Source organism: Astatotilapia calliptera, chromosome 23, assembly GCF_964374335.1.
Source record: "Astatotilapia calliptera chromosome 23, fAstCal68.1, whole genome shotgun sequence".
Taxonomy (NCBI): domain Eukaryota; kingdom Metazoa; phylum Chordata; class Actinopteri; order Cichliformes; family Cichlidae; genus Astatotilapia; species Astatotilapia calliptera.
The window spans coordinates 48,146,581-48,162,105 of NC_137443.1; the positions used below are offsets into that span (position 1 = coordinate 48,146,581).

At 45.8% G+C, this 15,525-nt stretch overlaps 2 long non-coding RNA genes across 2 annotated transcripts; one reads left to right on the forward strand and one right to left on the reverse strand.

Moving 5' to 3' along the window:
- Positions 1–2,048: 2,048 nt before the first annotated feature.
- Positions 2,049–7,327, reverse strand: LOC145424565 (uncharacterized). The gene is made up of 2 exons (XR_013905644.1): positions 6,809–7,327; positions 2,049–2,228 (listed from the first exon to the last, which is right to left on the reverse strand). It is a non-coding gene; the product is annotated as an uncharacterized LOC145424565 (long non-coding RNA).
- A 1-nt stretch (position 7,328) lies between these two features.
- LOC145424567 (uncharacterized) lies at positions 7,329–10,123 on the forward strand. Its single transcript, XR_013905645.1, has 2 exons — positions 7,329–8,136; positions 8,544–10,123. It is a non-coding gene; the product is annotated as an uncharacterized LOC145424567 (long non-coding RNA).
- Positions 10,124–15,525: the final 5,402 nt, after the last annotated feature.

A 15,525-nucleotide genomic window follows, 5' to 3' on the forward strand; every position in this document is an offset into this window, starting at 1 on the left:
AAAGCTAAAATTTCAGAGCAATATTTTGAAGCTTTGACAAAGTTTCATTTGGGATAATCAGAAATGTTCGAGCAGGAGGCCTGTGGTGACCCACCTGTGTTTCCTCTAAAGCGTGTTCGGACCGAAAGAGTCCCCAAGCATCCTGGGTACTTTTTAAAGGTTCCAGGCAGCAAACACCAAGTAAGCATCAGTTTCAGAGTATAAGCTGTAAGGCATTGATTTAATGTTAATACAGATGATCAGATAAGCTGTGTATTTAGTTCATTAATCTATAATCCCAGACAAAAGGCTGCCAAATAATCATCAGGCTCCTGCTTGAACCGTGTCTCACCACTGGGCAACACTGTTTTGTTTTGTGTTCATCAGTGTTGGACTGCTCCTCATCTCTGCTGCAAGCCTCCTATTTTAATCCAGCCTCCCGAGGCCAGGTCTGTCCAACGAAACCAGCTTTCTGTGATGTTCTTCAGGAACTTCTCCAGAAACTGGAATGTTATATTCTTAGAATTCCAAAGTAAAGATCCAAAGATCTACTTTGGCTCACAAGGGCTGCATCCTGATATTGTACCTTCAAATCTTGAAGAAATACTACAATTATGCAGCGATTACTGCTCGGACACATACATACCTGCCCTTAAAAAGCCACACATAGTTACTAAAGGTCAGCTCTAAGTTTAATTCAGTTTTATTTATATAGCACAAAGTCACAATGTCAGTTGCCTCAAGGTCCCTAATTTCCTTCGGGATTAATAAAGTATTCTGATTTATATTGTATAAGGCGCGTAAAACCATTAAAAGCAGAGAAACTCGACTGCAAAGACTGAAGTCTGTGTGTGCAGACTGAGAGAGCCGGGCCTCTGAATGAACACTTTCAACCTTTGCATCTTCAGCCAAATGAAATCATGAAGAGCCGGTCCAAATGCCAGCACATAGCATCCATCTAACTAGTCTGAATGTGTCTCCCGTCATCTCTGAAGTCAGCAACTGCATGCAGATAGAAACGGGATGAAATCCAAAGAAGCATTGGCATGTTCAGAGAAAACAAACTATTGTGAAGGTTTGCTTTATTTCTGAATCAAAAGAAAGCTGTTTCATGTTTATTAGAATCTTGCCTTTCTGTGTAACAGAAAACCCCGAGGGCCAAGAGTTTTGATCAAGTCTCTTTCATCTTTTTTGTTTTTGTGTTACTGCACTGCTGTATTGACTCGTGTGCACATACATCTGCATCTCCCTGTTGCCACATTCACGCTCTGACCTAATTCTGCTGTCAGTATATGGGAGCGCTTCCAAACTGCTGCAGGCTGCGGATGCCTTTCATGGTTCTGACCTGGAGAGCGAGTGTGTGTGTGGATGTGTGTAGAGACGGAGGTGAACATTCAGCAATGAAGAGGACAAAAACAGTATGACAGTATTACCCTGGAAATACACACATGCCCTCATGAAATACACATATACATACAGTGGGGCAAAAAAGTATTTAGTCAGCCACCGATTGTCCCAGGTTAGGTTCGTGTCTTTGTGCAGTCCTCGCCACCCTTGTTTCTGTTTATATTTCACCCTTTGTAAACAAACACTCACCTGCATCTAGCCGTTTCCTGCATCTTGGGTCCTCATTTAACTCCACCACACGTCTGCTGCCCCAGCCATGACAAAAAGTCTCTCATCTCATTGTTGATCATATAATTATTTACACTACCAGTCAAAAGTTTGGACACATCTTCTGATTTAATGGTTCTTCTTCATTTTTTACGACCTTCCACATTGTAGAGTCAGCGCTGCAACATAACTGAGCACGGCACATTAAAAATGCATACTTTATACGTATTTACATATATTTATGTATACGTATATATATATTTATCTGTACAGTGAACTTGAGATGACCACCAACACTGGCATACACATTCACAGTGTGTATCAGTGTCAATATTTACCAATAAACTTAAACAATGAGTTTTAATCAAAGAATCATGTGAGGCAGAGATATTTGTAAGGAGAAAGGATTTCTTCATGTTTTGAGGAAGTGCTGAAGACTGAAGTGACACAACTTCAACTTTATGAATGACACTGATTGATTTTATTATTTTGATATGATGTTGCATTTATTAATGATGGCTGCTGCTCCTGTCTCTTCCATCAGGTGAAGAATGCTGCTCATGCTCGTCCGGCAGGTCCTGCTACTCCTGTCGCATCTCCAGCCGCTCCTGCTCCTCCTTCAGTTCCTGTTGCTCCTGCAGGGACAGGAAAAACGCGTGGGAGCAGCGCCCTCTCGCTAATGTGCGAAAGGGCGCTGCTCCCACATAAAATCTGGGCGCACAAGATTACCCGCTCTGAGCCCTTCCTGCAAGAGTGCGCAACGCCCACGCCACCACACAATCCAGTCCACCTCTCAAACACGCACCAGATTACACCACTCGGAGCTCCTCCTGCACGCACACGAGAGTTGGCCACACCCAGCCACCACTCAATCTGGGGCATCTCTCGCACGTGCACTGAGGAAAGGTCCATAACCTGGTCGGGAGGGGGTATTCAGGAGGTTCAACGCTGGAACATTGAACACTCCAACCTCCTCCTGCACGCACACAAGAGTTGGCCACACCCAGCCACCACTCAATCCGTGCCACCTCTCGCATGCGCACCAGATTACACCACTCCGAGCTCCTCCTGCACGTGTGCGAGAGGGGGCCACACCCAGCCACCACTCAATCCGTGCCACCTCTCGCATGCGCACCAGATTACACCACTCCGAGCTCCTCCTGCACGTGTGCGAGAGGGGGCCACACCCAGCCACCACTCAATCCGGGCCACCTCTCACACGTGCACTTAGGAAAGGTCCATAACCTGGTCCGGGAGGAGGGATTCAGGAGGTTCAACGTTCTACAGATGAACCTCACACTCTGAGCTACTCCTGCACACCTCTTGCACATGCACAAGATTACGCCACTCGGAGCTCGTCCTGCAAGATGGCGCCACAACCAGCCACCACTCAATCTGGGCTCATCTCACAAACCCACTGAGGAACGATCCATAACCTGGTCCGGAAGTGGGGGGGAGGAGGCTCAACGTTCCAGCGTTGAACCTCACACTCCTGCACGTGCGCAAGAGAGTGTCACACTGGACAAACTCTTGCACTCGCAACAAGATTACACCCCTCCAAGCCCCTCCTACACGCGCACGAGAGGGGGCCACACCCAGCCACCACTCAATCCGGGCCACCTCTCGCACGCGCACCAGATTATGTCACTCTGAGCTACTCCTGCACAAGATTACCCACTCTGAGCCCTTCCTGCAAGAGTGCGCAACGCCCACGCCACCACGCAATCCAGTCCACCTCTCAAACACGCACCAGATTACACCACTCGGAGCTCCTCCTGCACGCACACGAGAGTTGGCCACACCCAGCCACCACTCAATCCGGGCCACCTCTCACACATGCACTTAGGAAAGGTCCATAACCTGGTCCGGGAGGAGGGATTCAGGAGGTTCAACGTTCTACAGATGAACCTCACACTCTGAGCTACTCCTGCACACCTCTTGCACATGCACAAGATTACGCCACTCGGAGCTCGTCCTGCAAGATGGCGCCACAACCAGCCACCACTCAATCTGGGCCACCTCTCACAAACCCACTGAGGAACGATCCATAACCTGGTCCGGAAGTGGGGGGGAGGAGGCTCAACGTTCCAGCGTTGAACCTCACACTCCTGCACGTGCGCAAGAGAGTGTCACACTGGACAAACTCTTGCACTCGCAACAAGATTACACCCTTCCAAGCCCCTCCTACACGCGCACGAGAGGGGGCCACACCCAGCCACCACTCAATCCGGGCCACCTCTCGCACGCGCACCAGATTATGTCACTCTGAGCTACTCCTGCACAAGATTACCCACTCTGAGCCCTTCCTGCAAGAGTGCGCAACGCCCACGCCACCACGCAATCCAGTCCACCTCTCAAACACGCACCAGATTACACCACTCGGAGCTCCTCCTGCACGCACACGAGAGTTGGCCACACCCAGCCACCACTCAATCTGGGGCATCTCTCGCACGTGCACTGAGGAAAGGTCCATAACCTGGTCGGGAGGGGGTATTCAGGAGGTTCAACGCTGGAACATTGAACACTCCAACCTCCTCCTGCACGCACACGAGAGTTGGCCACACCCAGCCACCACTCAATCCGTGCCACCTCTCGCATGCGCACCAGATTACACCACTCCGAGCTCCTCCTGCACGTGTGCGAGAGGGGGCCACACCCAGCCACCACTCAATCCGGGCCACCTCTCACACATGCACTTAGGAAAGGTCCATAACCTGGTCCGGGAGGAGGGATTCAGGAGGTTCAACGTTCTACAGATGAACCTCACACTCTGAGCTACTCCTACACACCTCTTGCACATGCACAAGATTACGCCACAACCAGCCACCACTCAATCTGGGCCACCTCTCACAAACCCACTGAGGAACGATCCATAACCTGGTCCGGAAGTGGGGGGGAGGAGGCTCAACGTTCCAGCGTTGAACCTCACACTCCTGCACGTGCGCAAGAGAGTGTCACACTGGACAAACTCTTGCACTCGCAACAAGATTACACCCTTCCAAGCCCCTCCTACACGCGCACGAGAGTTGGCCACACCCAGCCACCACTCAATCCGGGCCACCTCTCGCACGCGCACCAGATTATGTCACTCCGAGCTACTCTTGCACGCGCACAGGATCACACCACACCCACGCCACAAAAACACTCCGGTCCCCTCCACACTGAGTTTAGAAAAGTTCAACATTAACGTGGACACTGCATGTCCCCTTAACATTTCCACTTTAGCAAATGTCACCTGCTGAGCGGTCCTTACTGCACTCTTCAAAAGGTTTCAATCTATTAATAATATGACAACATTCATTTGAACAAAACACATTCTAATTAAAATAATCGACCTGATTTATGGCACAAATCTCACTTTTTTTTTTAGGAAAGAGAAGCACACACACACACACACACACACACACACACACACACACACACACACACACACACACACACACACACACACACACACAGTTTCTGTAGCCAAACAAAAGATAACAGATCCTAAGATACAAACATTTTCATTCCTCTTAGATTTTAGCAGTTACTCAGAGTCTAGCGGTAGGCAGGTAAATGAACACAAACATGATTTGTCTAAGAACAGGCTGTAAGATAGTACTTGCTTGGTTATATCACACTAAAGAAATTACAAAATGTGAGCACCCATGTACATGCATGCAGCGAATAGGTGAGCTCTGGGCCAGAGTGCCATTTTTTGTGGTGTTTGCAGCTAGTGAGCTGTGTTTGTGGTTTCCAGCTAGTGAGCTGCGCTTTCCTTTTGACTTTGCTTTATTGACCAACGCCTGAGTTTTTGTTTGTTTTTCTTAAATGGTGATAGCGGCTTGTCCGTCTCTCTTAGTTGAGCTACTTTAATAAAACTCTTTAATTTAACCCTTTTGCCTCCTTGACTCCTTTTTCTAACCCGGTCACTTTTTGTTACTCTCCCCTCACCGCCTAGACCCCTCAGGGGAACGTAACAAAATTCTACTCTTTAAAGCATTTATGCAGCAAGAAGGTACCTTTGAACAGCGGTCTCCAACCTTTTTTGCACCACGGACCGGTTTATGCCCGACAATATTTTCACGGACCAGTGTCTCAGATAAATACAACAAAATAAAACTAGTATCAGTATCGAAAAAAAGAAGATTTATTCATAACACATGTGAAAAGACCCAGGAAAACCGAGTTAACAATAAAAACCATAACAAAATAACGCTTAAAACCGATAAAAACCCTGAAAACCAGACATTTCACACCTGAGCCTCAACTCTCGCGGCCGGTACCAAACGACTCACAGACCGCTACCGGTCCGAGGCCCGGGGGTTGGGGACCCCTGCCTTAGAACAGCCAGTCCGTGAAAATATTGTCGGGCATAAACCGGTCCGTGGCGCAAAAAAGGTTGGGGACCGCTGCCTTATGCTGGGCTCACACTGTGCGATTTTTGGCCCATTTTGAGCCGATTTTTGAGTCGTGCGACCGTTTTGGCGATCGGCCCGATTTTGGCCTTCATCGTGCGTCATGCATCGTATAGTATACGTGGGGTAACGAGACGCGATTAACCCCTCACGACCAGCTCCCGATCATCAATCGCTTGGTCGTGAGCGACCCTCGCGACCGTCGTGAGGGTGTCACCGCAGTTTGTCACACTGCGCACGCGCAAACACAAATGTCAGCGAAAAAGACGGAGCAGCACAGCAGTGCAGCGTGTGATCTGGACACAAGCGATGGAGGAACAACTTGTAGAACTTTGGAAAGCTCATCCGAGCCTTTTCGATGTGGCCTCACAAAATGATCACGACCACAACAACCGTGAAAATAGTTGGATCTACATGCTGCTCAATCACAGCTGATCAATGTTTTTCATTAGCAATTTAGCAAAGTTGATGGTGGTGGTGTGTCTGTGTGAGTGAAAGACAGAGAGAGCGAGCGACAGAATTTCTGTTATAACCTTCATGTTATGGAGGCACAGTGTGAGCACTCAGGTCGCATCAGAGCATCGGGCGGTATAGTGTGAGACCCTGCATCGTGACCTATGACCCCTGCGAGTCAACCGTACAGTTTGAGCAGGAGCTGACTGAAAAAATCGCACAGTGTCTGCCCAGCATTAGAAGACCAACACATGTACAGGTCCCTCCACACTGTGTTTAGAAAAGTTGAACATAAACGTGGACACTGCATGTCCCCTTAATAATTCCACTTTAGCAAATGTCACTTGTCGAGCGGTCCTTACCTTAAAAAATAATCTCTTTTTCTTTCCTCTCCTCTCTTTTTCTCCTCTGTAATCCAAAGTGCATGTACCAGCTCTGCCAGCATTTTTCAAAATGTGTTTTTTCCATAAATGCTATGACAACATTCATTTGAACAGAACGCATCTGACGCATTTGCTAAGCTCCACCCCCGGCTACTGTTGAGCAGTACCTGGTTACCTGGTTTCTATATTTCTCCATGTAGCACAGTGTCTTGTTAATTTATTAGGTTGAGTCGTTTAAAAGAACATGTCACAAACTTGTATTGATTCACAAATACACCACCTAATCATATGTGATAAGTTGGGACTAAATTTAAGTTGTGTAATGGTCAAGCAACTTGATAGCACAGTGTAATTGTGCGAAATTAATCAAAGCACCCCCAAAGATTTCTTACTTTTTTGAGAATATTTGCTGTTTGTGTGACACACTACTAAAAATATAAAAAGCATACAGTACTGTACTTGTTTGAGGCGTAATATTTTAACAACAAAAGTATAGATAACCCCCCCTCCCAAAATGGTTTGTTCCAGCTCTCCCCTACTCTGACTCTAGCGCTCTGGCTGCCAGAGCGATGGTGGCTGAGACGCAGCGGTGCAGAGGTGTAAGTGCCTGGCTTAAAACAGGGCATGTTAGCTGCATTTAACCTTCAGTTACTCTTTCTACAGTTAGGTAGGAGTCAGACCATGTTTCTTTTTAGCTGAAAAGCATTACACCAGGTAACCTGCAGTGTTGGAAACGTGTTTTCCGACGATGTTTGCTGCCCTACAATCCGTCCTACTCTGTAGTAAATTCAGCGACATTTGACCCGTCCTGTTGCTCCCATTGAAATGTATACAGCCTATTTAAAATCTAAAACTTTAGATTGTCCGCAGCCTGCTGTTGTTACCACTGTCCTGTTTGAAATGGATGCTAACTGACTGAATGCCCATTAACCTTATAACTGTTGTGTGCGTGTGTGTTTGTGTACAGAGAGACAGCCAGGTTCATAATGGATATAAGGACGTTTTTTCAAAAAAAGGAGCCACATCAGGTAAAAGTGTAAGATCAAATGATCCGTCAATCAAGAATAATGTTGGATCAGTGTATCAATGTTTATATCTTTTATTAGATGTTCATGTGGTTTGGTTATTTGCCTTTTGGTTGAAAGTACACTGAGAGGACTTTTTGTTAGTGATCTTAACAGAATTTTTTTCATATTAATGTAATTTTTCATCTCATTGCATACAATCTATTTGTGTATGATTGTCAGTCCAAAGGGAGCGAGGAAAGAGGGAACGTGAGGAGAAAGTACAAGGTCAGGAAGAAGCAGGTAAGAAAACAGACAGGGAGCAGTGACGGGCACAACAGAAACTGTTAAACTGACAAAGAGAAATACATACATGCAAATGCATACATATATGTCCAACCAGAGCATGTTGGTTGATGTTTAAGTGATTGCCTTCTTGTCTTTGGTGTGTAGTGGTACATTTCTCATGACATGCCATCTCTTTCTCATGTATTCACGTCATCCTCTTAAACTAAAGATTTAAGTAAAATTCATATACAGAAAATGTGTGAAAAAACTGTTTATTTTTTGATATATATTGGTTATGCATTGATCAAAAAAATAGTTGATGTGTAATGTTATCACAGGTACCTGCAGCCCAAATGAGAACATCATTATACACATAATTTAATCACATCTCCCTGTCCTCCACTCTCCCCACCTTCACCCAGTATGTTACCTGCTACACCAGAGACAATAAAACATTGGACTTATTGTATGCCAACACCAAGGAGGCATACAGCTCATCACCTCTCCCTCCCCACAGGGAACTGTGCTGGCACCGTTCCTCTTCACCCTCTACACTGCAGACTTCTCCATCAACTCCCCACGCTGCCACCTACAGAAGTTCTCTGACGACTCTGCCATAGTCGCCTCATCACAGGTGAGGACGACTCCGAGTACAGACGGTGGACTCTGGACTTTGTAGACTGGTGTCAGCAGAACCACCTGCTGATAAACGCCGGGAAAACCAAGGAGTTGGTGGTGGACTTCCGGAGACGCAGACCCACCACACTGACAGCGGTGAACATCCAGGGAGTGGACATTGAGATAGTGGACTCTTATAGGTACCTGGGTGTTCACCTGAATAATAAACTGGACTGGAGCCACAACACTGATGCTCTTTACAGGAAGGGTCAGAGCAGACTCCACCTGCTGAGGCGGCTGAGGTCATTTGGAGTCCAGGGAGCGCTTTTAAAGACCTTCTATGACTCTGTGGTGGCATCTGTCATTTTTTACAGTGTGGTATGTTGGAGCAGCAGTTTATCAGCAGCTGAGACGAAGAGGTTGGATAAACTCATCAGGAAGCCCAGCTCTGTTCTGGGATGCACCCTGGACCCAGTGCAGGTGGTGGGAGACAGAAGGACTGTGGCCAAAATAACATCTCTGATGGACAGAGTCTCCCACCCCATGCATGTAAATGCTGCTGAACTGCAGAGCTGCTTCAGTGACAGACTGCTGCATCCTCGATGCATGAAGGAGCGTTTCTGCAGGTCCTTCCTCCCTGCAGCTGTCAGACTGTACAACCAGAACTGCTCCCAGCAAACATACAGTGGGGCAAAAAAGTATTTAGTCAGCCACCGATTGTGCAAGTTCCCCCACTTAAAATGATGACAGAGGTCAGTAATTTGCACCAGAGGTACACTTCAACTGTGAGAGAGAGAATGTGAAAAAAAAATCCATGAATCCACATGGTAGGATTTGTAAAGAATTTATTGGTAAATGAAACACACGTGAGCCTTCTGCCGATATGCAGTGTTTCACATGGTTACAGCTGCTGCTGAAATTCTTCATCGCTCACTAGCTTCTCTGTAAAATGGTGTGTTTAGACACTAGAGCCAAAATCTGGATAATCGCCCATATTATGCTGATTGTGTTATTTTTCTGCTTGTGTGACTCTTTCATGTTGTAATGAATCACATTTAACTGGGGAAATACTAGATTTCTCTAAACCCTGACACAATCTCTGGACCAAGCCAGCTAATAAAAAACCCAAGGGAGGCTGGCAGAGCATCCCTGTATCCTATTCACGTCTTTGTATTTGTTCTCATGCTTTCCTCTTTCAGACATTCAGTTTGGGAGCTTCTTTTTCATTGTATTCTTGTTGTTTTCATGTTTCATGATGATTTTTCTTTTTAATTTTGCTTCTTCCTTGGTTTGCTTAAAGCTTGCTTGGTATCATATCTGATATTCTTGTTGACTTTGTACGGCTATAAAATTCCAAATGAAATTGGGAGTATTTAAAGTAAAATTTTCTATGCTCGGCGTCTTTTATGAAATGAAGGTGTAAATGATGTATTTCACATTTTCTGTCACAGCCCTCTGTGTCTTTGGTCCATCCTGAGGTCTCTGCCATCAAACAGATGAATTCTCTGCACCGTTCAACATGGATTGTTTAACTGGTATTCAAATAGCTAGCGAGTAGTGTCAACAAAGGGACACTGTGGATCAGTGTGAGTCTTACAAACTCTCCTGATCTCTGCCTGGTGACAGTGGCATGAGGTGAGGTCCGGAACAAGAAGTAGTCAGGTAAATGGAGAGCTTTGCCTCGAGCCCCCAAAGACATGTGATCATGTGTTATGATAAATAATTAGGGTAGTATTGTGCTTACATTTTTTTGCATATGTAGTTTTCTTTCCAGACCTATTACAAGTCAGATGCTTGAACAGAAAAACATTTACCAACTGAAGGAAACGGTTTCCAGGGCCTAATCCGTGGATCGACTTCCTCCGAGGCGTGGACGTCTATCAGCAGAGAATGTCCCTTAGTCTGTAACACAGTCAAATATATTCTCGGGAGCAGCTTGGGAGAACAAGAAAACAGAGACTGCTTCAGGTTGTCTTCCCAAATTGACTCAACTTTATTCACAAGTACAACAGTTTATATAGAGGGAAAAATTCATGAGTCAGCAGATTCTCAGTTTAAACCAGTACAGACCAAGATAAGGGAGCGTCTTCCTGCCCTTGGGTGAAGAAGCATCCTTTGTATAGTGTATCAGTTCAGCTACAATTGTGATTATCTCAGCGACATATTTTCAAGGCACAAAACAAAGAGTTCTTACATTAGTGAAATCTGAAACAAACCATTTGGCCTTCAACAGGCGTCTCCTAAGAGATTTAGAAACTAATGTAGCTGAGGGAGTGATCTCTGTGGTATTTCAACCTTGTACCAGCCTGTGATTCTCACACATCAATTCTTGGGTCAAAGAGAAAAATAACTAAAACAAAGGGGCCTTATTGAATGACAGAGTTTTCCTGTATAATGTCACTATAAAACAATATCCAGTAAATGCTCCCATGGTACTAAAATACCTAACACCAACCATCTGAGCGGTGCTTTGTAAAAACAGTTTATACATCACATTAGATGCAGAGATCTATTATTATCTTTTGGATAATCAGATTTCTTCTATGTGAAATTATTAGTTTGTTATAAGCATTCAAAGATGAACTGAAGGTTGCAGAGCCATGTCCTGCTTCAGCTTTGCATTCATTTAGTTAAAGATGTTCATTTGTTTGGACCTTGCCAATATGCTTTCTATTCATGTTCATACTCTGTATTATATATTGTGGTACTTTATGTCCTAATGCCAGTGACGCAGTATTAGTTCAAAGGGCTTTGCCATAACTGGATCGTATCAGCATGCATTTGATGCCTCTCAGTTCCTTAGGTGTTTAGTAGACAGCCTGCAGGAGGATGGTGCGCTGTGTTCTCCACCCTTTGTGTAGGAGGCTGACAATGAAACAGTCTTTGAAGAGAATAAAAATTCTTTAATGCATCAGATAGCACAGACAAGAGGGGAGTGTTTTTAAGAGCTTTGCACAGTGGGGGCTGCAGAAACCTGCAGGGATGTGAATTGACTGTTCATGACGATGCTTAATAGCTGGGTTTTGAGGCAGATCAATAGTGGTGTAGTCAAGTGCTGATGGTTTATTATCTTCACTGCAAGCTACAAGATGGTCCACCTGGCCACAAAGCACTGCTTCAAGAAAGAGATGTACATGTGCACAGGCAACAGTGAACAAAACTATCCGCACGCACACTTTCTGCATATGCAGAAACGTTACTATTCCTCGTGTTAGATAAAATTCAAGATACTTTAAAACACAAACAAGTTAAATGTGTGGAGGTTGTTTAACTTAGTGAATCCTCAGAATATTAAGTGAATGTTATTTTACTAGCTTTTTGCACAATGGCAAGGTATGCCACATGGGTCAGAGATCTTAGTCTTTGAATTCAGATGTTTTCAGTCCTAATGCCACAGTTGTATAAAATCAGGCACTTAGCCACGCCTCCTCCCTTTACGGACATTCGTTTGAATGGGTCAGTATTTCCCAAATGTTTGAATGCGGGAGTGTAATGAGATGCCATTATTGCAACTAGTCAGGTTATGAATTTGCACACCTAAATATCCCACGATCAACAGTAAATGGTTTCACTGCATATTGGGAGAGTTAAAGAATCAAAGAAACTCAGACAGCCTGAGTTGGGGGGTGGCTGTGGCTCAGGTGGTAACCCCAATTTGCCCTTCGATGCATCTATCAGACTGTGTTTATTAGTTTGCACTTGAGAAGAAGTGCATGTGTGAATGAGTCACGTTGTATAGAGCGCTTTGAAGTACTCCAGGAGAGTAGAAAAGTGCTATATAAGAATCAGTCCATTTACACAGTGGCAGACCAAGTAACGTTACAGAATTAGGTCACTGATTTGTGCACGTGTTAAGGTGCACAGTGCGTAAATGTTGCCAACTGCAGAGCTCCAAACCTACTGTGGCACTGACATCTGTGTGCCAGCAGCTGCAGGGTTTCCATGTCCACATAGTGTAGATGCAGTGATCAGAGTTTTTGTAGGCTGAGTTTCTTGTGGGCTGTACAGGTGTCGTACTGGTAAATAGGATAGTGATTATTTGGAGGGATCAGACTTGACTCATAGCTCCCCCTCTTCAGTTAGTCGTGCTGTGACAGAGCTTTGGCCGGCACTGTTTGGCTCCTCTTAGACGTAAGGTTCAAAACAAAGTTGTTGGCTAACTTTAATCTTGTAATGAAAAATAATTCTATCCTGGTTGATCTTCCCACATCCATAGAGCACAAAGGCTCACTGAACAGGGCCATCTCACCCACAGGCAAATAGGAATAATGAAGAGGTGGCCAGGAAAGCTGCAGCCACTAAATAGCTCCAGGCAGTCAGGCAAGTCTGGACAACTCAGCTGAATGGGAAGAACAAGATCCAGGCAGTTAACACCTATGCCCTGCCTGCGATCAGATCCCATGCAGGGATAATAACCTGGCCAAAGGAGGAGATAGAAGAACATCAGATATCTCTGTCCAGAAGAGCGCAGTCGTAGGAACAGCTAAGATACTGCGCAGGAAGCTCAAACTCCCACACCTCTGGTAGAGGACCTCAGCTTGAAGGTTAAAGACTGCCTGCAGGGGCCAGAGGGTAATTTTACATATACCAATCAAAAGTTTTAGAACACCTCAATTTTTCCAGTTTTTATTGAAAATTATTCAGTTTAATGTCTCATTGAACTCTGAAAGGAAAGCATAGTACAAATAAGAAAGCAGAATTCATGGAATCCGTTTATAGACCAGAATGTATTCTAACCTTTGACTCATCAGGAGCCCCCTTTGACAGATATAACAGCTGAACACAGCCGTGGCTTCTTTCTACAATAGAAATCAAATATTGTCCCATATCTGTTGCAGAAGTTCCCATAAATGTGGACCTTGTAGGTTGCTTTGCTCTTCTGTCCAGTTGAAACCAGCTCGATGGGGTTTCAGTCTGGAGGCTGTGCTGGACTCCATGTTTTCAAGTTCACCATCTTGTTCTTTTTCCTGAGGTAGTTCTGGCACAGCTTGGACTGATGTTTTGGGTCATCGTGCTGTAGGATGAACCCCTGACCAACTAGCCTCATACCAGAGGGTCCTGCACGGTGCTGCATGAATGCTGTGGTAGCTGTTTTGGTTCAAGGAGCCTCTCACTCTGTACAAGTACCCCTGAGCAAGGTACCGTCCCTACACACTGCTCCCCGGGCGCTGCATTGGTGGCTGCCCACTGCTTCACTGGGTGAATGGGTTAAATGCAGAGGAACTATTTCCCTATGGGGACTAACACATACACACCCAGCTGTATAGAAACTCCGTCATGCTAGCTAGCACGCAGTACGAAAAAGTCAGCACAACGAAAATAAACTCCACCTAAACTTGGTTCATATCTGACCCAGAGAGACTGCAGGTCATAACTTCTTGCCTGAAGTTCAGTTCACACTCGGACCGGCGGCCGCCTCGGGTCTCTTCTCCTCCTGCGTCCCTTTTCCTTCATCCACCTGCTGGCCTCCACCACTTGCTAATGTTACTGAATCTGTGGAAGCTCCGCGATGCCACCACACGAAGTAACGAGTAACGAGCCTATCTAAATCCCAGTAACGAGTAACGCGTTCCTGGTTTTGGCATAATAACTAGTTACCGTGCTCGTTACCACAATAATAACGTAGTTACTGTAACGCGTTACTTAATAACGTGTTACGGGGTACAGGTGTGTCACTGCGGTTCAGGGGAGGCATTCCTCCTCTGTCCCCTCTTGGCCACCTGTCTCAGTTTTATTCCACACCTTAGGCACTCACATTACTTACACTCTCATGACACACACACATAGGGCCTTGGGGGTGGGCACGCTAAACTGCGACCAGAGGACAGGCTGTTTATTCAGCCTCACCTCAGGTGCTGGTGCCCACCTCTCAATTTTAAATACATGCAGATATTGAGGATTCTTGGGAGGGGCCATGCTGACACCAGCTGTTATCTGGCAGAGGCTCGTTGGTACCACTTTAGGACAGCATGCATCAACACCACATATGAGCGGGCAGAGTGAGGTATGGGGTCTTCACACCGTTGTATATACTGTAGAATGATGTAACCGGTGATGTAACGGAGGGAAGGTGATTCTATTTCCACAGTGTTTTTTCTAAAGGAAGGAAACCTTCCTCCAAACGGACAGAGCAGTGGAGCCGCCAAGGGAAAGCACACGATTAAAAAACTGTATAATTAAAATATAATTTATTATATTTAAATAGTTAAAAATGTAAAATGAATTAAAACAACCCTGGCCAAGGGGTAACACAATAAAAATCAATAAAACACAACATTAAAAGTCCAGTGGCATCCGCCACGGTATAAAAGTCACAAAGAACTAAGAAATCCAGCGAAGTGATATAAAAGGGAAACCCAGCGGAGTCCTCGCCTTCCTCCCCGCGTTCCGCGTCCTGGTACGCTGAAGAAAGGGAGGGAGCGGCAGTCACTATTCTTTTCGGCAGTTTTCATTCGTAAAAAGGGGATAAGTCGAAGACTTACCCCGGGTGGGCAGAGCTCTCGACTCCGCCCGCCGCTTCTTTAAAACTGCAAATCGGCACCAGCTGTCTCGCCGCCTCTGCTCTCCCGCAGTGCACAAGCTGGGCTCTTGTTGCTACTGCCGTCCGACTGTTCGCTCCGCGTCCCTAGTCGCTGGTGCTGTATCGTGCCCTGGAATGCCAAGCTCCAACCCGTCTTATGTGTCACTCTTTTCGTGTTGCTCTCAAACCTCATGTCAGGCCTCATGTCCCACGCCATGTGTCACGCCTCTGTGACTTCACCCTGAAGCCTCACGTCAGGCCTCTCA